The following is a 25,138-nucleotide window of genomic DNA, read 5'->3' as shown; positions in this document are numbered from 1 at the left end:
AGACTATCGTAGAGAAAATTTTTCGTCTGGTAGAGCCGGTGATCGCCCATCTGGTCGCGGACCCCGTGCTTCTTTTCGCAACCAGCGAGATATCTCTTATTCAGGCAGCAGACAACAAAATGGCCCTAATTCTATGCAGTCACAATCAACTGCTAGTTCTTCATCCAGGTCTAATGTTTGGAGTTCTAGAGCGCACAACGGTAGACCTAATTTCCAAAATGATTGGTCTCTTTTCAATCGACGTCGTCGAAGCCGTCAAACTTTTCGGCCAAATTCATATTCAAATAGACGTTCGTATGGCAATCAAGCTTCAACTTCTGCCGCTCCTCCTCAGCAGTCTACTTCACAACAGTCCAAAGATGGATTGTGTACAATTTGTGGTGGACCACACAGATAGTACCAATGTGATAAGCGACCTCAACCGTCCAATTTGCGACGCAATGCTAATGCAGAGACACCTTTAATGTTACCTTCCACTTCTGAGCAATCTACACCACAGCAAGATAAAGGCAAGCGTGTGGTTAGTACAATTCGTGTTTCTAAGGGGGCTACATTTCTTATGAAAAATGCCAATAATGCTAAGCCGGTCCCGAACACCTTGTCTAACCAAGTTTTAAGTCTTCCTGGCTTCATACATGGCAAACCAATTAACATTTTGGTCGACAGCGGTTGTTCTAATAACTTTGTGAGCACCAGCATAGTGCATCGACTTAAATTGCCTACGGTTCAAAGTATTCGACCATATGATGTTGAATTAGCTGATGGTTCATTTTTGACATGTAACACAATTGTTCAGCACTTCCCATTTGACATCCAAGATTATCAAGACAGCCTTTCTTTTGAAGTAATGCCATTATCAACTTATGATATGATTCTTGGCCAATGTTGGTTATACTAATATGATCCTCTTATCAGTTTTCAAGGACATATAATAACACTTTGCAAGGATGGTCAACTCATTACGATAAATGGCTTATTTCAAGTACAACCAGTAGCTGTTGTTTCTGCTTTACAAGTTAAGTGGATAGTACGAAAATCTGAGAATTTTACAGCACTCTTAATGATACGTAGCACAGATGATGCTTCATTGGATACAATTCAATCCACATCAAAACCCAATCTAGCAGCTTCTCTTGAGCAACCATTCTATAAACCATACTTGGACCTCTTTCCTGATGAATTGCCGAGCACCTTACCTCCTCGTAGACCAGTGGATCATCCTATTGATTTAATTCCTGGTAGTGCTCCGCCCACACGAGCTCCATATCGAGTCTCATATTCCGAATCTCAAGAAATTCAGCAACAACTCGCTGATTTGCTTGATAAAGGTCATATCCGTCCAAGTAAAAGTCCTTTTGGTGCTCCAGTTTTGTTAGTAAAAAAGAAGATGGTTCTATGCGCTTGTGCATAAATTACCGCACGTTAAATAAGCTGACAATCAAAAATAAATTTCCTCTTCCAAGGATTGATGAACTTTTTGATCAACTTTTGGGTGCTAAGATATTTTCGAAGATTGACTTGAAGTCTGGATATCATCAAATCAGAATCAAAGCAGGTGATGAGTATAAAACTGCATTTAGAACAAAATATGGGCATTATGAATTCTTGGTAATTCCTTTTGGACTAACCAATGCTCCTGCATCGTTTATGACATTGATGAATGAGATTTTTGGTCCATATCTGGATAAATTCGTCATAATTTATTTGGATGACATTCACGTTTTTAGCAAGAATATTGCAGAGCATAAAGAACATCTTCGTTTGGTGTTTTTAATATTGCGGACTAATGTGCTTTATATCGACAAGAAAAAGAGCGAATTTTTCAAGGATCGAATCGACTATCTTGGCCATGTTATATCAGCTGATGGAATAGCAGTTGACCCTCAGAAAATCAAAGTTATTGTCGAGTGGCCTCTTCCAACAACAATATCTGATGTTCGCTTATTCTTGGGTTTGGCAAATTTCTACCATACCAAGGTTTACAAGTTTTCGGACATTGCTGCTCCTCTTTCAGAGTTAACGAAATTTGAAAAGCTTACATGGTCCACAGAAGCAAAAAAGTCTTTTAATGATCTTAAACAGGCTTTGACTACTACTCCAGTCATGGCCATTGCAGATCCTCTCAAACCATTTTTAGTAATGACAGATGCTTCAGCTCGTGCTTCTGGTGGAGTATTAATGCAAAATGACAGAGTTATTGCCTTTGATAGTAAAAAATTTACTGCTATACAGATACGTTACCCAGTCTATGACAAAGAGTTCCTCGCCATTATCCATGCCTACCGTACATGGAAACATTACCTTTTGGAAGCCGACTCTATTGTCAAAACGGATCATCAATCATTGCAGTATATTTTTACACAACCAGTTATGAATCCTCGTCAAGGTCGATGGGTGGAATTCTTGGCAAATTTCCACATGACTATTGAATATGTTCCAGGACTTCAGAATTCGGTCGCAGATGCACTCAGTCGAATGCCGCAAGCTACGAACATGGCAATATCTACAGTTACTTTTGATATTCCTGATTGTTTCAAGAGTGAATATTTGACGGATCGAGATTTTGTTGAAGTATTTCGAGTACTTCGCACAAATACTCCCACACAAGCAGAAATGAATCTAGTTGCAGCATATACAGTAGAAGATAATCTGTTATATTATGAAGACCGAATTTGCGTACCACACAATTTACGCATGAGGAAGATGATTATTCAAGAACATCATGAAGTTCCTTATACAGCTCATCCTGGAATCAACAAAACGTATAAATTATTGACAGCTGTATTTTATTGGCCTCAAATGAAGCAAGACGTAGTGAACTTTGTTAAAGCTTGTTACTCCTGCCAAACTATGAAGGCCTCAAGACAGTTACCACAAGGATTGTTACAGCCTTTACCAATTCCAAATGAGCGATGGGAAAGCATTAGTATGGATTTCATTACAACGTTGCCTAAATCATCAAAAGGCAATACTCAGTTATTGGTGATTGTGGATCGATTTTCAAAGATGGCACATTTCATACCTTGCAAAACTACTGCTTCAGCACCAGATATTGCTTCGTTATTTGTGCAACATATATTTCGAATCCATGGACTGCCAAAATCAATAATTTCAGATCGAGATCCCAAGTTCACAGGACATTTTTGGACTTCCTTATTCAAGTCATTGGGAACGAATCTTTTATTCAGTTCAGCTTATCATCCACAGACTGATGGACAAACTGAACGAGTGAATCAAATATTGGAAGAAATGTTGCGACATTACATACAAACCCACCTAAATTCTTGGGAAGAATATTTACCTTTGGTGGAGTTTGCTTACAATAATTCTTTTCATTCAACGATTGGAATGACTCCTTTCCAAGCAGCATTTGGACATACACCATTGATTCCCATAAACTTTGTGATACAACATAAAGTTGCTTTAGCGGATCAGTTGGTAAATGAAATGCAAGATATCCTTCTTCATATCAAGGACAGATTGGCACATGTTGGACAGACTTATCAAAAGCAAGCAAATAAACATCGTCGCCATACAGAATTTCAAGAAGGAGATTTGGTGTTACTATGTGTTGCCTCGCATCGATACAAAACAATAAAGTCTGTTCTTCCCAAGTTACGGCCTAAGTATTATGGTCCTTTCAAGATTTTGAAGAAGTATTCTACAGTTAGTTACAGAATCGAACTTCCAATAGCATGGGGAAAGATTCATCCAACATTTCATATTTCTTGGTTAAAGAAATATATCCCAGGAGATTCAATTATTCCAGATGTCTCATCCTATGTTCCAGAAATTGAAGAAGAACACTTGATTCTAATCCCAGAACTTATTCTTGATGTTAGACAAAAGGAGACAAGAAGGAAGATTATTACCGAGTTTCTAGTCAAGTGGATGGACCTTGAAGAGTCAGACTCTACTTGGCAAACGGATAAAGAAATGCAACAATACCCTAACCTTTTACAAGAATTTTTTGATAAACGCATGACAATTATTTAATAACAGGGTTTTATTTTAAATGGGAGGGAATGTCACGATTGTGACGTATTCTTTACCTTCTTTACGTGATTCTCTTGCAGATACAAAGACGTACCAGATCAGAGACCCCTATTCTCGAAAAGATGCGTCTCTTCCACCAAGAGTTGCACCTGTTCGGCGAATAGCCATGCCTCTTCAGCGAATGGCTGCACCTTTACGCCGAAGGATTACAACTCTACAACAGAGGGACACGACTATTGGCCTAAAGTCATGTCTATTGGCCTATGGTCATGTCTTTTCATCGTGTCTTTTCAGATTCTATATAAGAACCCTCTTGTAACAGATTCAATCAATCAAACACACATTTCTCTCTTGTGTCTTTGTCTCTAGTCTAGTTCAGTTTTTCAATTTTCATCTAAGTATAGTTATGAATAAATACACTTAGTAATAGTGTTCTTCACTGTTCTTGTGGGTTCTTGTGGTCTTGAGGTTCTTAAGTTCACGAGGAACTTGGGTTCTTGGGGGTCTGGGTTCTTGGAGTTTTTGAGGTTCTTGTGGGTCTTGAGGTTCTTCTTTCGCTTGCAATCTGTGTTAGAGAAGGATCTTCTCTTCACCCGAGTTCTGCTCTTTTCCGCGGGCGCACCCCTTGGCGGCCTTGCGCTCACACCAAGGTTGCTTTTTGCCACCTCACGTCGATTGGCCGGCCGCTAAGTGCACGGTCCGCTCTCAATGAGTGAACAAAGGCACAAGGAGAGACTGGACAAGCATCTTTCTTGGGATTCCTGTCACTCTTCAAAAACACGATTAGGAATCGACACGCCCAAGCGACTTGGGTTCATGCGACCGCAACAAGCAAAAAACTTCTTGTGATTCTTGTGGTTCTTTCCTTGAGTGATACAAAACACTGCCAAACCTCTGATACCAATGTTAGGTGCAACGGAATGAATGTTGAACTTTGCTCAAGACGAGTGCTCCGAACTGTGCTCAAGGTTTCTTTTGTTCTTATGGAAGGGAGAGCCTTCCGTTCTTAATGAGAGAGTGCAATGATCACAAACAAGTGAATGGACACTGTGCGTGAAAGTGTATGAGACTGAGAGATAGAGAGAGAAGAGAATACGACAACAGAGACGTTGTAAAACCCTCCTCCGAAGGCCCCACTCTCGTCGGCGAGAGTGGTCTACTATTGATTGCACAAATCTCTACAATGCTTGGACTTGCCGACAATGTCAACGACGACGAGACAGGCTGAAATCTGAAAGGCTAAAGGCTGAAATCTGCAACTCTTCTATCTGCTGAATTCTGACTCTATGTCGGTGACGATGTCGATGGCGACGATGCGACGACGACGCGCTGGAAACGCAGATGCTGAAAATCTGCGTTTTCCGGGCTGCAACTGCGCACTTTGCGGGATCTGACCGTGCGGCGAGGATCTGCTGCGGGAAGGTGAGATCTGCAAGGTTCGCGACTTCTACTGCGGGTGCTAACTGCTGAAAACTGAAAACGCTGATGTTCCTTGATGTTCCGTCGCGGTAAGTCTGCAAAACGCCGGGGCTGATCTGGAAACCAAAAACGCTAGGGCTGAAAACTGATCTGCTGTCGCCGGATGTCTTGCAAATGCAAAACGCTAGGCTGACCTATGGTTCTGTTGTCACCGGGAATCTGCAAATGCAAAAACGTTGGCTGGTCTGGGGTCTTGATGCAAACCGCTAGCCTCTCCGCTGTGTAGCAAAAACGCTAGGCCTTGCTGGGGGTTCCTGCTGAGAAGGTGCCTGTTGAGCGGTGCTCCTGCTGCCTCTTCTGCCAATTAGTGCTAGTCTAGGTTTGCTTAGATACAAACTTACTCAATTTGCCCTACCTACTTTCCAACAAAAGTCACTTAAAAATAATAAGTGAAAAATGTCAAAAATAGGGAAAATAGGCTAAATGCACTGGAAAATTCCCTTGAAGGATTCTCATGAGAATTCTTATGATCATGCTGTGTGCAACCAGAGGATATGCATCTACACTAAGTGTCTGGGCATGCACGGTCTACGAATAGCCTCACAAAAGTGCCAGATCACTTCTAAATCTAGAATGACTGGACTGATTGAACCCTTATCGTGTTGTAGCTTGTCCACGGACACATAGGGTTGGATGTGTCACGTGACACTGATGTCTCTTTGAGCTTCAGGGATACTGAAAGCTGACAGTATTCTGCTGTATGACTTTATGAAATGGAATTCCTGATTATGATACTGATTTGTTCTTGACTTCTTTTAAGTGCAGGAACTGATGGACGAAATGACTACAGCATTTTGGTCTGATTGTCTCGAATAGACATGGTTGCAATAGGGGTTAGTCAATCGGACATCGATGAGGTCCCGATTGGATCTAGATGCGATTGCTAGCTACATTGCTGATAAATCATGGTCTAAGATCCAAATGAATGTTGAATGTCATGTGATGTCTTGTGATGTCTAGTGATGTCGTGTGATGTGACTGTCGATTGGTACATGTGCTAGATGTGTGTTCCTAGTACGTAGGTACTAACAATCAATGTCTGCTAAGACGGTTTATGGCCTCTGTCTGTTTTGCAGGCGTAATCGAGGGCGATTACAATGCTTTCAAGAGGAGAGTATGTCACAAAGTGATGACATGTCTGCCCGAGAGCCGAAACCATGACTGCTGTTGAAAACCCTAACTCTGCAAACCCTAACCCTAAAACCTGCAAACCCTAAAATCTGCCAAAAACCCTAACCCTAAAAGGGAAGCAGTGGAAAAGCACCAACCTGATGATGTGGCAAAATCTCGGAATTTGCGGCGCTGATTTAGGGCTGCAATAGCTGATGCTTTTTTTCTCAACGCAATTTGAAGAGAGAATTACATTGCTTTTTATTTACAAAAACTCAAGAGAGCTTGTGTGAGATAGAGAGAGAACACTTTGCTTTCGATTGGAAGCTTTTGGGACTCTGCTTTCGGCATCCCTTGTAAACGATAAATAAGCGATGAGGGCTCACACTCTGCAGAGTATCTGGACGCAAAGTCAAAGAGTGAAACCCTAACCGCTCTCTTGTACTTTGAACATTGATTAATACATTAAATAATACCGAAAGGGGCGCCAGTCTTTGGGGCCAATATCTCTAGGCACGAAACTCCACCGGGCCAGTGCAAATCTATTGTGAACTATTTTGAAGTGGTTATTTGATGCTGTTGTGATTGATTCTTGACTTGGAGTGTCCAAGTCTGTTACAGCCGCAGTATCGTCGCAGTAGCAGATCCCCCGCAGAACACCTAGCATTTTCTTCAGCCTTAATGCCGTCGTCATCGACACCATCGTCATCGCCATCGTCATCGTCATCGAAGTCCCTATCTTGACGACGACACCATCGCCATCATCATCGCAAATCCTATCTTGACGACGACACCTTCATCATCGTCATCGCACTCCCGGACTTGACGACGACATCATCGTCGTTATCGTCACAGCCATCGTCGTTGTCGTTGTCGTCGTCGACATCATCGTCGTTGACGTAGACCAGCACTATCCGTCGTCGACATCACCGTCTTCGACACAGTACCGTCATCGACAAAGACCCTTAGTACCTCGTCGTCGACTTCATCGTCTTTGACATAGACCTCATCGTCGACCTCCCCGTCTTCGACTTAGAACCCGTAGTACCCGTCGTCGACATCATCGTCTTCGACATAGTCCCCTTCAGTACCTCAGTACCTAGCATCAGTAGCATCAGTACCCATTAGCATCAGCATCTCAACATTTAGTCATTGTAGCAGCATTTGTGCAAGAATAAAGAAAGTACTTGCTTTGATGACAGAGCAAGGGGACCCTTGACGATTGGGACCCAACATCCCTGTGTCGTCTCCTTTCTCTCTCTCGTCTCTCTTTCGTTCAGCTCAATTCAGTTCTTTCAAGTGAAGTAAAGTGTCCCTTGTGTTTGTGTGCGGAGTACTAGATCCGAGCAAAATCCTTATTCTCTTCCGCTGCACCCGACACTTTGTGCCACAAACTTCTGACGTGTCAAGCCACTAAAGATCCGATCTCGGCATAGGAGCCTAAACCCTAAGAGAAGAAGTAAAAGCAGTAGAATAAGTTTTACCAACTTACAAGTCCTCTATGAGTGGGCCTAATTTTTAAAAGAAGTTTCCACCAACTTAATGGGACCTTGTCCAATGGACGCCAAGCACACATACACACCTTGCATAGTTGTTTTGCTGACGTGGCTGGCCTAAACGAACTCCCCAAAAATTACGTTGACATGTTGTACGAACGCACCGAATCGCGCTAATAGGGTATGATGTAGCAATAGCACCGTCTCCTGCGTCTTGTGCTGCAGAGTGATGAAGTGGCAGATCGTACTGACTTTCGACCTGGTTGTTTTTGGCACCAAATGCTTTTAGAGTTTGATACTTTTCATGTAACTGCTTTTGAGAGGCCTTGGGCGTTTAAATAGAAAGTTAGGCTCTCTTCTCTGGCAACCTTGCAGGAGCAGACCAGAGCAAAGCCGCGCCATCTCTGTACTAATTTCAAGTAATATAAAGAAATACCGAAAGGGGCGCCAGGGGGTTTGGGGCCAATGCTCTCTTGGGGTGGAATTACGCCACTCTTCGTCTCGTGTATCGTGCACTCTCTCTCTCAATTCAGTTGTTTTCAAGTGTTAAAAGTTGTCTCGTCTGTTCTTTTCCGAGGCCACATGGTGCCCGCTTGTTACACTTTGAGGAAATACAGATGCTTTCTGAGAAAGCGGGTTGCTTTTTGGGAAAGCATCTAAAGAGGTTTTCACATGCACATGGCTCTATGTGCCACGTGGACATGCTTCATTGACTTCTAGAGCCAGTTTTCCCCTTCTTCCTAGATAGGAGTATCTAGAAGCCTAGGAGTATTGGTACCGGCAATTTTGTGAGCCTGTTCACAAGACATGCATGTCCAAACGAGTCGATTAGATTAGGTTTTCTAGTTTTGGAACCCTCTTGCATAAATGGTTTGTACACGCGTTTTGACAGACGTTATTACACTATGGTGGGCATCTAGGCATGGCGGCATATAGTTTTAGGTTAGAGGACAGTTTCCCCAAGAAACTGACAAATTGACCAAACTTATTAATAAATCATTTTAGGATTTATTTTGTTGGGTCTGGTGGACAATTTGCCCTACCTAAGCCTAAGGGAGTTTATAGGAACCGGGCAACCAAGCATTTGAGCAAGTTGCACATCACCTAGCGCTAGCAGAAGAGTAGCCTAGCGTTTCCAATTTTCAGATCAGCCTCAGCATCTTGTGTTAGTTACACCACCGTTGCTTCCCCATTTTGTACGGCTAGTGATTTTCCCGGGCTGGCCACCCATTGCACATCACGTAGGTTGCACGGGGGGACACTTTAGCATGTGTCCGGCCGGTCATTTTTGAGCTTGGCTGGGTGCACACATATTTTAGCCATTTTATGGGCTTTTATATTTTTGAACCTATTACACATTTTTTTTGCCCTACCTCAACCCAACATAGTGTTGTATTCAGGCATTGTGTATTGAGAGCATTGTGTTTTGCAGAGCATTTGTGCCTCTAGCATTCTCTCTCTCTCTCTCTCTCTCTCTCTCTCTCTCTCTCTCTCTCTCTCTCTCGTTTTGGCGCACATGATAGCTCTGACCCTCTCCGTTGCTCACTCTCACATGGTAACAGTCGCCATTACTTGGGAGCATCATCATCAATCTCACTACTGAGGCCTAGCGCTAGCATTTTTTCCACTTTCCATCACGAAAAAAGTCGGAAAGATACCTAGCGTTTTTCAACAACTTAGCATTTTTGGATCTGCCTGGCATTTTGCTGCTTCAAGACTTGATCAGCATCTCCCCTTGCAAGGGCCCCCTCCTTGCTGCAAGATCGCCCCCAATTCGGACCAAATCTGCCTAGCGTTTTTGGTAAATATCTGCGTTTTTTTGGAGAGCTGCGTTTTTGTGTGGTTGCTGCGTGTCCTGAAAGCGCCAAGCCTCTGCATCATCTGGGAGCGACCTAGACCTACACCTGCATGGCCTTTCTTCCACCGCCTGGAACCAACAGATCTACACTTTCGTCAGGTATCCGCAAGAAATTGACCCTTCTGGCATTACTTACTTGCTGTTTTTTCTTTGTTTTCAGCCATCTGACAACTGAGAAGTGCGAGGATCCCATTCCCTGTTACAGCAGCGTTTTCAGCCCCTTTGCAGGTGTTTTTTTGGGCCGACAGCAGGCTGATTTTTTGCCTATTGCGTGGCGACGGTACCTTCTTCAGCGACGTGAGATCTTATCCATTCATCCTTGCGACCATTCTTTGAGCACGCGACATGTCAACTCCGAAGCAGAAGGGACAACAATCCCAGAAGACGCCCCCTAGTACCTACATCTACTACGACCACGGCGACTTCCACTTCTGCGACTACGTCGTCATCTACCAACGCAACATCTAACAACTATGCCCTCACCCAATTTTCCTGAACTCTCCAGCTCAATTGGAGCGTCTGTTCTTGACCATGTCGGCCATGATGCACATCAACGTTACCAACCAATAGCTGATGGGTTTCTATCACAAAAACAATACCCATCATACAAGGCAGCCGCTCCATGAAATGTTATTAAGAGCTGACTCAACCACCTTGGAAGACATAAAGCTCTTATGTATATGGCCTACACTAACATCATAACATCGCCAAACGAGTTTGTGACAAAAGAGGGCCTTCCAAAAGCAGAACAAAGAGTGGAGCTCAATGTTGCTGCTACCACGAATACAAGGTTAGAGGGGAATCTCAAAGAAATCTTGGGAGTTTAAAACATAAACAAGCATCTTATGAACAAGTACTCAAAGGGCAGAATGAACTATTGTTTTCTAAAGAAAAAAAAGCAGATGTAGGTGCTGCTAAGTTAGTGAGTCAACAAGATGAACTTAATAATAAGTTCACAATAGCCACAAACTGACAAGCGAGCAAGATGTGCTTGATAAGGTTCTCAGGGACAGGAAGAGCACTCTTGACAATGTTCGGCAAAAATTGTGCTCAAACTCGGATAGGCTAAGGATACTTCAAATTGAATTGGCTTAAATAGGCAGTTACGGCAGGAATGGAGACAAAATTAAACACTTCAATCAGTTTGCAAGGATAATACTGTCTCAGCAAAGCTTTTCGGAGCCAAGTGAACATAGAGAAAAAACCATTCGAACGCTCAGAAGAAACTGCATACAGTGTACTAGATGCAAAAAAGAGTATGGATTTAGAACCCATGTCATGAGAAACGTGATGCACAGGCGATAAACACATGTTCGGCCACACCCACACACGCGCAATACAGGTACAGACTTTGAGAGCACTTACGTGATGAGAACACCCAGGAGTGTAGTATTCGCAGATTTGAGAAGAGGAGCGATTGATTCGCTTCAAGATCAAGGCTGAGCGTTGGAGAACAGAGAATTGGAGGTCGCGCGGAAGCGTAACAGCCAGAAGACACGGTGGTATGTATCAAACGCTATTAATAGCCAATGGTATTTGTATTAGGGCGCATTAAAAGACTGCCGACCTCGCGCTCACGTTTCCACCTTCATGTCATTCACACTAAACCGGGCAATGAAAGCAACAAACTTGACGCTGCAGGTTCAACCAATTGAACATACAAAATTCCTTTCCTTGAATTTTCCAAGAGGAAATTTTAGAAAATAAGGTTTATTTTTGGATTGTTACACTATTTTTCTCTATTTTAGGGAAGAATTACTCCTTTTCCCCTTGCCCTCAACTAGCATTTTTGAAATTGAAAACGACACGATGTTAAGCTGAGACACATTTTTCCCGAACACCGGGGAGTGCATATGGTTTTGCGGGGGGAGTGTTCATCAGCAACTATCTATTTTTGTGTCTTGTAACATGCATATGTAAGCATCCGTGTTGCAGTGTGATGTGCCATCCTACATGAACCAGGTTGCTAGGTATGTAATTTTAGTGCATCGAACAGATTAGCATAGTCTAGGTGTAATGGCTAATTTTGATGTGTTAGAATCTCAAGAGCTAAGATTTTTCTCGTTTTGCAGGGGAGATTTTGTCCAATTTTCCCTAGATTTCTTCCCATAGTTTTGGCTCGATTGCCATACACTCTTTTTATGCATTTGCAGTCATTGGATTGAGACTATGATTCTCTCTTATTGTGGTCGACTTTGCTCCCACATTGACAAGCATATAATTGTTTTTTTTGGACACGGATTGGTGTTCTTGTATCCACTCTTGCAAGAGTGAGATTTGTCTATGCTCGCAATGGCTACAGGTAGACTTATGGTATGCATTGTTTTCGATTGACGAATATTCCAATCATGAGCCTATTGCATACAGTTTATAGGTAGTCATTGATTATGGATTCCACGTACTTTTGGCAGTTGAGACTTGCATAAGTGTGACGGTTGTAGAGCACAGTGTGGTTACACTACTATGAAAGATTTATGCATTGATGCGCTTGAGCACTACGAGTGTTGGTGAGAAGCAGCTCCTTTTGTTCCAGGTTTAGTACTTCTCTTCAGCATTGGTTTATGCACGTTGCCCTTTGTACATGTTGTAGAGCCATAGCTTCACTTATGGCAGTTGATATGTGTGACAGTTTTGAGTCCACTATGATGACTCATGTGAGACAGCGGTCTTGTTCATATTGACACTTGAGATGTTGGCATTGTGGTCAGGCAAGGCACATTAGACATTGTTGCTTTAGACACATGAGACAGTGACGCAAATGTACGTGTGATGTAGAGATGGTTTTACTCAGACTAGAGGGGTGGCTTTGTATGCTAGTGACGGTGATGTCACGTTTATCTCTATTGTTCATCTTGATTTTGTGTCGGATAGAGATGCCCCTTGCTCTTAATGGCTGCTAGATGAGTATGCAGTGTTCCACGGCACATCATGTCGTGAGTGGTTTAGCACTTTTACTAGTGAGAGCCTTGGTCTTGTGCATCTTGCTGACGAATCAGCATATGACATAGAAGGTGCAGGAGATGTATGCATTTCATTACCCAGTGGTGCATCTTATATGCTACGACGTGTGTGTTATGTTCCTCAGTTGAGATAGAGTTTGATCTCACTGAGACAGTTAGCAGATTGTGGGTGTCAAATACTGCTTAGAGAGCAGTATCTAACAGTCTTTTAAGATGCATTGTTGAGTGATTATCAGATTGTCGTTGTTAGATACTGCTTAGAGAGCAGTATTTTCATATGCATTGTGGATCATTAGTGATTTCCAGGGGAGCCCACGGTGGCTTGGTCTACCCTATGCATATATCTGAGGTGTGAGATGGCATAGTCTTAATTACATTATAGTTATGTCAGTGAGAGACTAGACACGTATCTTTCATGAATAAGCTCCAGAGTGTTGTGCACGTTATGTCAATAGATGCAGAGTTACAGCGCCCATGCTTGATCCTCTTAGGACATAGATGCCTCCTACCACAGAGCTAAGAAATATGGAGTTCTTTGGCATGCTTACGCTAGAGGCTGATATGGTGATGCTAGGACATGTGGATACAGTCCCTATGGACGACGAGGGAGTGACCACTACCCTAGAGTCAGGTTTGATGCATCCATACGTGACTAGCTATGTCCATTTTATAAAATTCTGCTTTGAATTACAGCAGGTGCAATAGCAGCAAGTTTATGCTGCGTTTTTTGAACAAAACGGAGGTTTTTGGCATATCTCTCACACCCGAAGTCGGATACATGTGATCCAGGAGTCTACCCTCAGGTTTTGGCATGTTCCGGACGCGCTGGTTATATTAGAATATTGCAATTCTGAGTGCTGATTTTTTTGCAGCAACCTGTCAACAATCTCTACATATCGAGGTTTTGTTGTTTAATTCCTACAGTATAGAGAGTTATGCGGTTTGCATCTTTGGCTATCTATGGCACATTGTGGTGCTATTTGAGAGAGAATGCACCTTGTTTTTGCGTATGCAAGTGATACTTTGGGATGTGACTTTCGGATTGTCACACATCCGAATGCGGTTTCATGCGCATTGTTTGACTCTGTGGGGCATTTCGGAGAGCTTTTCTAGCACGATTTTGTGCAGTTTCATACTATGTATACTTTATGCGGATACAGTTTGAGCTAGCTATAGCTCACAGGTAGCAGGTTTACACGTTTGCAATATTTTTGGACAGGTACACGTCCGTAGAGCTACTCGGTCAGGAGTGAGCCAGTTTGACAGGCTTTTGGCATTGCATGTAGACCATTTGTGGATTTTGCTACTAAGACAGTGTCTATTATCATGCGTATTTGGTGAGATTTTTTGAGTTTTTGCTCAGTTTCCAAGGGAAACTCTGTCGGATTTTTCCCAAGAGTTCTCACCATGGTTTGCGTATTCGCAGTTTGCTCTCTAATGGTATAGTGGTCGATATATTCCCACTTTGACAGTGATCGAGTGTTTACTCTCACTTTGACAGGTTTTGTCAGCTTGGACACAGTTTGGTGTTCTTCTATGCAGTCTCACAAGAGTGAGGATTGTGTATGCTACAATTTTCAGGCACATTGTTCATTCATAAACACATTTTGCAGCAGTTTTTCACTCACATATGTATTTCATTTGTGGCACTGTTGAGTGATACTCCAGCTAGAGCGGTTTGGCTCTGTGTATAACTTTGTGAGGTGATTCCGGACAAGTACATTCCCAAATTGGCCATTTGGGTATTTGTTGTTTTCTCCATTGCAATTTACTGTTGAGGTTTTTGCTCTAGCCCAGGGGAGACTGTGCCGAAATTGCCAGATATCTATGCCTATTGCACAGGCTAGTGAGCTTGGTTGTTTGCTCACCTTCTTTACTTGAGACAGTGGTTTGCTCTCAGGTTGGAGAGTCTTGTGATCTCAAGCATTGTTTGCCATAGTTTTGGCATGGATATGAAGACGCTTCAGGTTAGAGGCGGTTCTCGCTCATGATTGAAGGGGATCGGGGAGCACCACAGACGGAGAGTGAGAGAGAGAGAAGGAGACACACAACACGATGTGGGTGGGGAGACTCAAAGAGTGAGCAGCCCCCTATACACTTATGCTATGTATAAGGTATACAAGTCAGTGGGCGCCCAGACTCTGGGCGGCCGGGCAAGGCACAGACGCCTATACCCCAACAACCTCCCACTTAAAGGCGAATGTGCCTTTAAGCAAGGGAACCTAGTCAAAAGACTACAAAAGGTGAGAGAAAATCGCTCTCAACCGATGCCCACTAGCTGGCTGTGATCGTGTGCATCCGGCTGTCCTGCTCCCGTGTAAGTCCATACACCACGAGACGTACCACACACGTACTGCAAGTATGTATGCAATACCTGCATATCTCCCTCGTGCACTATGCCATCATCAGTCAACAAACGACTGACAACCCCAACTGCAAATGCTCCCACTACAGCTGCGATATCCGGTCTCAAGATCAGCATCTCATACATGAGACCACCGAATGCCGATGCAATGCTAGCGGGCCCTGCTAGCTCTACGGAGCATGCATCAACATATATATCCCTGGCAATAGGCATCTCTGACTGACAAGGCGTGTCAGCCACATGCATCTCCTAACTGTCCACAAAAGACGCATCAACCTGTCGTGCAACCTCAGAGCAAACCAGCTGCTCTAGGTGTCTGCTGGAAGACATATCCTACACAACTATATCCCCATGCTCACTGTCGAGCATAGAAAGGAATGACTGCATAATCACTGACATCTCAGTGTCCTCTGCAATCATCCACTGCAAACATGACCACTCAATCTGCTGTGACTCACTAGAGCTCTCATGCTCTAACTCCGTATGCATAGACTCTTGCACAACGTCCTCCTGTCGTGACTCACTAGAGCAAGACCGCTCTACCTGTCTATCCTGCATAGAAGTATCTCGCACAACTGACTCTCTGCTTTGCTTAGTCACTAGCAAAGCATGCATGTCTGACTCTGTCACCTCTCTGTGTGACTGCTCAAGTCGTGCCCCAACTGTGTGCACAACGAGCTCACTACTCTGCACTCCATGCAAAGTACCCTGCAACCCATGAGCAAAAGAGACTCGCCTGCTCTCTCGCTCTCTACCTGGCTGCGTGATCACAGAGACAACACCGTCTCTCCCGTGATCCACATGCAATGGGTAACCTGTACCACTCCCAGCACCTCTCGTAATCACTAGCGAACCCAAATGCATCACAAAAGATCGCTCAAGCAGCGATACCCGACATCCACTATCCTGTAACTGTCTTACTGAGATCAAATCCCGTCTCAGATCTGGCACATAACGCACATGACGCAGGGTAAATCTCATACCACTGGGCAAGGACAAACATACGTCTCCTGCACCCTCAATGTCATACACAACACCATCAGCCATGTGCACACAACCAAGTCTCCCACTAGAAAACGTGCTAAACCACTCACGATGCGACGTGACATGGAAAGTAGCATCTGAATCTAGTAACCACTGTGAAGACAATGTGCAATCCGATATGCAATCCGTAGACATAAGATCGTCTGAAGACAAGCTAGATGTAAATGTGACATCGCCGTCACAATCATACTCAGTAACCACCGTTTTGATCTCACTAGCATCTGTCATGCCCAAATCTGCATCACGCATCTGTCGCCTTCGTTGTCTCAAACGCCTGAAACATTGATGCCTAATGTGCCCACTATGTCCACAATGCCAACATGTCAAGTCTCTATGCCGTCGAGACTTGCGTGTGGGACCAATCTCTCCCATGGACATAGAAGTGGGACTAGACTCCCCTGTAGACATGGATGTCGCGTACATAGCATGTAAACTCTGCCATAAAGCATGAGTTGTAGTCTCCCTCGAGACCTGCAAGTCAACACACTCAACCAGATGCAAACGAATCGTAGACATTGCTAACTCATCAAGATCCTACCAATCATCATCACGCATAGACTTGGGCTTCGCCGATAAACCACGCAAGGGTTTATCCTACCCCAAATCCGCCAATGCAACAAGCATATGCTCCTTCCAAGCAACAAAATCTGCACCATCAAACTGTGTCAGACCATAACGCTGGAAGTCAAATGAAAAATCAACCATAATGCTCGCAAAAGAGCAACCAACAATGAGTAGCAAATGTCAACCAAATCAGCCCTAAACTGGCTTGAATCGCATCAACAAAAGTCTGCAAATATGGCTGTAAAATCTGATGCAAAGTTGCACCAATAACCGTGCAAAGCCTTGCACAAAATCACAAGTCAATATGACTCAATCGCGCATAAATATCTGACAAAATTTTGGCAGAGTCTCCTTTGTAACTGGAGCAAAATCTCAACAGTAAACCTCAAAGAGACAATAATATATGCCACAATGGCCAATCCGGGAATAAACTCAACCGGAATCACCTCACAAAGTCATACATATGAGCATACCTGCTCTTGCCGGAGTACCACTCAACGGCACCTCAAATGACATACACGTGAGTGATGATTGCTGCCAAAATACCTTTCAATCGATGAGCAAATGTCTGCCAGATAACTATAGCAACATTTCGCAAAACCTTGCAAGATCTGTCGCTATGCGCAATACGAAATACGGCACACAAGGGCATACACAAGTGACTCCAAACTCCAACCAAATGATGACTGAAAATCACATGTCAAAGTGGGAGTAAACTCAACCACTAAACTGTCAAAGAGCAACCTACGGATACGTAGAAGCTATGGCGAGAACCTGGATAAAATCCAACAGATTTCTTCTATAAATTGAGCCAAATCTCAAATAATCTCAGCCACAAACAAATACACAAATCCATATATGGCATACATAAACCGCCAAGACCATGGCAACATAGCTCACTCTCGCATGAGTGGCTCTCTGGACAAATGCATATCCAAAAACCTGTGTACACCTATGAATTTGCTGGTTGCTGCAGAAAATACTCTGTGTGTGTGAGATATACCAAAAACAGTGTTTTTGGGACACGAAAGTGCACAAATAAACCTGCTGGTATACATGCTGTAATTCAAAGTAGAATTTCAGCAAATAGACATCACCATCGCTTCCGGAGCGTGCCAAAACCCTGACCTAGACTCCTGGATCATGTAGATCTGACTCTGTATGACGGAGCTACGCAAAAAACTGTGTTTTAGAGCTCGAAAATGGCAAAAAACGAGCTGCACATAGTCTTGAACTTGCTCCTGCTCCACTCTGCGTGATGAAATGTCCTCTCAATGCAAGCTCCAACGCAAGAGCTCTGCCACAACAGCATCCAAGCACTTGAATGTCAAGCTCTCCTCCGCCGAGCACTTCTCTAACGAGCTCCACTGAGCTCAAAAGCTCCTCTCACCAAGGAAGCCGCAACCGCCTCCTCGACCAAGCTTGACCACACCAAGCTCCTAAGCTCCAAAGACAATGCTCCTCAAGCTAAAATCGCTCTCCGTGAAACTCCGCGATCGAACTCCACCGTCGAGAGCGAGCGAGCTATCGCCTCGAAGCTCTCAAAGCCGTCGTGCTCTCCACGGTCACCATAGCTCTGATACCAATTGAAGGGGATCGGGGAGCACCACAGACGGAGAGTGAGAGAGAGAGAAGGAGACACACAACACGATGTGGGTGGGGAGACTCAAAGAGTGAGCAGCCCCCTATACACTTATGCTATGTATAAGGTATACAAGTCAGTGGGCGCCCAGACTCTGGGTGGCCGGGCAAGGCACAGACGCCTATACCCCAACAATGATCGCGACTGACATGTTGGCATTGCGGCCACGATGGGCATATTAGGCATCGTTGCTTCAGGCGTATGAGGCAGTGAAAGAGGCAGATGTGTGGTGCTACTATGAGGACAAATGCTAGAGAGTATGCATGTGACGAACATGTCACTTTTGAGTCTAGCTTGCCTTCATACTACTTTGTGTCTTGGGATAGCACATTGTCTACGCGTTTTTACTAGACGAGCATGTCGTTTTTCACGTGACGCCACGTTGTGATTTGTTTTGCTCTTTCTCTAGTGGGAGACTTGGTTGTGTGCAGTTTGCTGATGGTTCAACATATGACATAGAGGGTGTTGGAGATGTATGCATGTCTTTTACCTAGCAGTACATTGCTTACACTACGAGATGTACGTTATGTACCAGGACACAGCCAAAGTCTCATTTCAGTGCGGTGAGTTGCAGAGTAGTGGACATTGTGTACTGCTTAGAGAGCGGTCATTTCATATGCATAAGGGATCACTGGTGATAGCCAGAGGTGTTAGGAGTGTTCTGGTATACCCTTTGCATATTTATGACACATGAGGCGGTGTAGTCTCTGTGTATTTGCAGCCGTGTTTGGAGCGAGAGACGAGGCGTGTCTCTTTTATGGATGTGCTGCATAGAGAGCAGGTTGTGCATCTGTCTTGTGGTGACGTTCACGCAGACACTGGTATCTCTAGGGATGCACAACTTGGTCAGTTATCAGTTGAGGTGACATCAGTTGAGCCAGAGACCGATGCATTGTTCTATGATGCATCTGATACGTTTGAGGGCGACAGTGTCCTTCAGACAGTTGTGTGTGATTGGAGTGGTGCTGATTTTTTGGTTTTGCAGTCATTCTCAGTAGATATGCCTTTGCCAGATGATGCTGACATGGTGATGCATAGTCAGGTGCGTGGTTCTTGATGAGGATGCATATGTCACTGAGGTTGCTGACAGGGATAGGTGGCACACATAGTGCATGTTCTGTCGGCTTTCGGGTCTCTCATGTCTGACCTTTTGGTCTCGAGACCCGATCTTGCTTATGCGGTTGGTTCATTTACAGTGGGAGTTGTCAGTTATGCGATGACTGACATTGGCATTGTGCATTGTGGAGCCATGAAGGTCGTCACTCAATTAATTATAAAAGCCAAGCGTGCCGGTACTTCACATAAGCATAAAGGGAGAGAAGGGATCCACAAAGGGAAAAGAGAGATTTTAGTAGAACATGGCATCATGGCATTTGCCATCCCGTTTCGACTTACAAAGTCTCATTAGGGCATTCCATGGATACAAAAATCTCTCTTGAGGTTTATGCTTTTATGAGCAATTTTGGAGGAAAAAGTGTTAGGTGGAGCATTTATGGGTTTAACATGAACTGTAAGAGCTTAATTGGTGGATGTGTACCCAAAGCCTCTTGATTGGAAGTGAAAGAGTTTTCTCCTTGAGAATGGTAGTCTCTTGATTGAGAGTGAAAAAGTTATTCCTTGGGAATGGTAGATTCAAGTTGTCTTGATGAAGGTTTAATTTTAGGAAGGACCATCACTTGTGCTTGGTTTTATGGTTGAACAAAGGGCTGGACGTTTTGATGAAGCATACAAATGCTCGATAAAAACCATCTTAATTAGAATCTAGGAGGAGATTATATCGAACCCTATCATTTATGATTGCACAAGGACAATGTGGTGCATCTATTGGTGTTCAGGAAAGCAAGTAGGGAAACCCAAGAAAAGAGACGTAACGATAGGTGATACGGAGATGAGCTATTTTAAAAGAAGGGCTAAGGTGGGCAATTTCTTTGAAATAAAGGTATAGTGGTGAAGGTATTTAGCTTCAGCTAGGTTTTGAGCATTTATAGGAGAAAAAGGTATGGTGGGTATACAAGGCTTGCTAGGGTTACAGTTGGGGTGCAAAGAGTGTTGTGTGAATAAGGTTAGTTTAGGTTAAGATTGGTGTTTAGCACAAATCTTTGGTTTATGCTGGGATTATCTTCATGAATAAAAAAAACAACAACGTGCATGAGCAAAAGTAACAAAGGTTAAGTTTAATGTACCTATGAGGTTCAAGTTGGGGTCTGTCATGAAGCAAAAATTGAGGTGTCTATACAAGTTTCGTATAGGCTAAGGTTTAAGTATTTATGTTGAGGACAAGGTCAGTTCTAGGACAAAGACTATGTAGGACATACGTGGTTAGATTTGTTTGACATGGGGGTCTTTATTAGGACAAGGCTTGCATGAGGCAAAGAGTGTACAATGCTAGCATAGGTTAAGGTTGGGTTAATGTAAAGAATGTGGTAAGTATAAGGTGTTTACTCAAGGGTATTGAGATGTAAAAGATCTTTTGCTTTATAATCCACATAGCCACTTGTGTTCAAAGACATAGAGCTAAAGGGGAGAGAGGGATAAGTTTAATATGGCATAGGAAAACCGGGGGGGGGGGGGGGGGGGTAGGCCATTGTGATATGTCTATTCATAGGTTTGATGCTAACCTTTGTTTTAATTTGGGTAGCAAGCGATAAGAAAATTTATGATTTAGGAAATATTTCTTTGAAAGTTCCTACGCCCCTATTCGGCAAATACAAGCAAGATACATTACAAAAGGTGGGTAATCAAATGAGACCTAGCAGTGGGTGGACGGGAAAGGAATGTATTCCAAGCCATCCTACCTTCTGTGTTGATTGTGTATGTCCTTTGAGACCTCTATAGTGTTGGGTCCAAGGGAGTAAAGGTAGCAAAAAGTTAGAGAGCTAGGTTGTGTACAGGTTCAAGTTCCATAGCATGTAGACCGTAGGCGTGAAATATGGAGTCTTTTGGTGGCTAGTAGAGTTTGGATAGAAGCATAATGTGAAAAAAGGATGGGAGACTTAGAACGGGGATTTGTGGTGCAGAGCATATTAGGCGTCGTTGCTTCAGGCGTATGAGGTAGATGCGTGGTGCTACTATGAGGACAGATGCTAGAGAGTATGCATGTGACGAGCACGTCACTTTTGAGTCTAGCTTGCCTTCATACTACTTTGCGTCTTGGGATAGCACATTGTCTACGCATTTTTTACTAGATGAGCATGTAGTTTTTCACATGACGCCACGTCGTGATTTGTTTTGCTCTTTCTCTAGTGGGAGACTTGGTTGTGTGCAGTTTGCTGATAGTTCAGCATATGACATAGAGGGTGCTGGAGATGTATGCATGTTTTTACCTAGCGGTGCATTGCTTACACTACGAGATGTACGTTATGTACCAGGACACAGCCAGAGTCTCATTTCAGTGCGGTGAGTTGCAGAGTAGTGGACATTGTGTACTGCTTAGAGAGCGGTCATTTCAGATGCATAGGGGATCACTGGTGATAGCTAGAGGTGCTAGGAGTGGTATGGTATACCCTTTGCATATTTCTGACACACGAGGTGATGTAGTCTCTGTGTATTTGCAGCCATGTTTGAAGTGAGAGACGAGGCGTGTCTCTTTTGCGGATGTGCTGCATGGAGAGCAGGTTGTGCATTTGTCTTGTGGTGATGTTCACGCATATAGTGGTATCTCTGGGGATGCATAGCTTGGTCAGCCATCAGTTGAGGTGACATAAGTTGACCGATGCATTGTTCTATGATGCGTCTGATATGTTTGAGGGCGACAGTGTCCTTCAGACAGCTGTGTGTGATTGGAGTGGTGCTGCTTTTTTCGATTTTGCAATCATTCTCAATAGATATGCCTTTGCCAGATGATACTGACATGGTGATGCATAGTCAGGTGGTTCCTGATGAGGATGCATATGGCACTGAGGTTGCTGACAGGGATAGGTTGGCATACATAGTGCATGTTTCATCGGGTTTCGGGTCTCTCATGTCTGACCTTTTGGTCTCAAGACCTAATCTTGCTTATGCGGTTGGTGTATTTGCAGTGGGAGTTGTCAGTTGTGCGATGACTGACACTGGCATTGTGCATTGTGGAGCCATGCATGTCGTCACTTGATACCTGCATTAGGAGTGTCATCGTAGCTCTAGCCTTAGTGGTATGCATGTTGCATCTATACTAGAGCGGTTACAGAGTGAGTCAGTGGGCATAGGTTGAGCTAGAGCCGTCTTCTCTCACCTCTTGTATATACTAGTTGTAGGCTAGTCTTCTCGCCACTTATCGGCACACAACCTTAGTGGGAGAATGTTAGGTAAAGATGTTGTGCCTCACCGTGCTTTGCCAGTGTCTGTCAGCCAGTGTTCGACGACTGAGAGGTAGTGCCTTCTTTCTGCTTGGGACACACTCCAACCTGCTGACCCTCAATGTGTCTTAGTATGACTTTCAAACTATGTGCCCGATCAGCCTGCACTCTAGCTACTCGTCCAATTATGACCCATCCAAAGCTAGTGTAAATCAACCCTTGACCTGTTTCAAATCAGCACTTATCTATGACTAGCTTGATGCAAAATTTGATGTGTGACCTGATAAAAGGCTTCCCCTAAATTCATCCAAGTTCTACTGTACATCGAAGACCAATCATTAACAAGTAATCAACTCGGGTCAGGTTCCTCCCCCCCTCCCCCCATAAATATGATACCCCCTCCCTTATTTCTAAGCTTGGCAGATAAAGTATTGGGGGACCTGCCCCAAACTTATACGCTTATGTAACTTGTAAAAAAAAATCCGTCCCCTGCACTACATGGTGCGGTAAATTTTCCATGGTGAATCCCTCGGGCCAGTGCTGTTGGTGTTGTACTGAGTTGAAGCAATATAAAGAAACACCAAAATGGGCACCACTATTTGGGGCCATTTCTCTCTTGAGGTGGAACTCCGTCACTCTGTGTCTCGTGTGTCGTGTATCTCTTTTGGTTCGGTTGTTTTGAAGCTTCTTAAGTCTTTTCGGTTGGCACATGGTACCTTCCCGTTACAAATTGGGGGCAACATCTTGGCGGCCAAAATCTACAGCAACATGGGGGTAACGATGGCGCCTTTTGCCGAACGCAGTTAGAATTGTGCAAAAAAAAAAAAGAGGCAAGCACTTGAATGAAGATGGGTTTAGAGGAAACTTTTGAGGAAATGCAGTTGCTTTTTGAGTAAGTGAGTTGCTTTTCGAGAAAGTGGAGTTTGTGCTCGCATTGCATCTGTGCATGAGATTGCATCTAGGGATGCATGGGTTGTGATTGCGTAAGCATAGTTTTCAGCTTATAAGTTTTTATCGCGTTTTTAGCAGGTTCAGACCATTTTATTAAGTGCTTGGCTACCCACTTAGTAAGTGGGCAGCCTGCAAATTAAAAAAACAGAAAACTTGGGCGCCCCCTCTTTGCCCTATTCTTGCTTGTTGCTAGAGGCTAGAAAAGCACTCTCTCTCTCTCACTCACTCTCGAGCACAAGAGTTCAGCCCATGCTGCTTTAGATTTCAGCCAAGACGATGATGCCACATGGGAAGGAAAGTGACCTCTTGAATTCCCCTTTCGATGCTCCTGTCACCCACTCATGACGCATTAGGAATACTCATCACCTAGTCCTTTCTCACCAAACTTACGGTTCAATCTCCTTCATGATGCTCTATGTCACCCATCCCATGATGCATGAAAGATGTCTTCTCCAGATGGTCGAACAGTTCTTCTCAATGCTCTAATTTGTCACCCATCCAATGTGACACTCAGAAGTACCCATTCTTGGTGACCCTATGGATATTCTCGTTCATAGTGCTCTCGTCATTACTCGAAATGACGCACTAGAAATATATGTACTTGAATGTCTCAAGCTCCCACTTATACATCCGATAATTCATTTAGAATCATATTTACTTTGGATAAAGCTGATTTAGCAAGAAAAGGTTAAGTTTGACAAGCATAAAATGGCAAGACTCCTAAAACCTTTACCTATACCAGACTGAGCTTGGGAGAGTATAGTAATGGATTTCATCTACGATCTTCCAAAGACTCGGAGTGGGCATGATGGTATTTGGACCGTCATCAACAGATTCAGCAAGCAAGCTCACTTCATCCCGATAAAGAAGACAATAGCCGTCCATTTGGCCAGACTGTTTGTCTCATAGATTTTCAGAGTACATGGGCATGCCTATCTTTATACTGTCAAATAGAGACCCAACATTTACAAGCTTGTTTTGGAGAGTAGTGGGGGGGAATATAGGCACTGAACTTAAAATTCTCATCATCGTTTCATCCATAGATAGATGGGCAATAAGAGATAGCCAACGCAGTGGTTTTAAACGAGTTGGGGTTTTGAGGGATGTTTTGGAAGGAGCTTTTTCTAGATTTTTTCTCAGCTGAGCAATTTAAAAAAAAGCTCACTTTGCTCTAAAATCAATTTTTGAAGCGAGCTTTTTTTCTTAATTGCTCTCTCTCTAGCGTCCAGAGAGAGAGAGAGAGAGAGAGAGAGAGAGAGAGAGAGAGAGAGATGTAATTCTAACAAATCTTATGCCCACATGCACAGGCAATGTATACCCCTGCACTTTGTGAGTTGGTGCGAAACTCGATGGCATTCTCACATCTCGGTGCAGGTCACCACTTTATCGTTCTACTATT

At 43.7% G+C, this 25,138-nt stretch overlaps 1 protein-coding gene across 1 annotated transcript in view; it reads right to left on the bottom strand.

The window, feature by feature from the left end:
• LOC147417588 (coiled-coil protein (DUF572)) overlaps positions 1-11,443 on the bottom strand; it is a 30,312-nt gene extending 18,869 nt beyond the window's left edge. Inside the window, exon 1 of the mRNA XM_086507338.1 lies at positions 11,305-11,443. The gene's annotated coding sequence lies outside the window, so the exon portion shown is untranslated. The remainder of the gene's footprint in view (positions 1-11,304) is intronic.
• Positions 11,444-25,138: the final 13,695 nt, after the last annotated feature.

Source organism: Adiantum capillus-veneris, chromosome 30 (assembly GCF_014529385.1).
Source record: "Adiantum capillus-veneris isolate H3 chromosome 30, ASM1452938v2, whole genome shotgun sequence".
NCBI classification, from domain to species: Eukaryota; Viridiplantae; Streptophyta; class Polypodiopsida; order Polypodiales; family Pteridaceae; genus Adiantum; species Adiantum capillus-veneris.
Note: the sequence above shows the minus strand (reverse complement) of the source record. Positions and strands in the feature narration are given on the sequence as shown.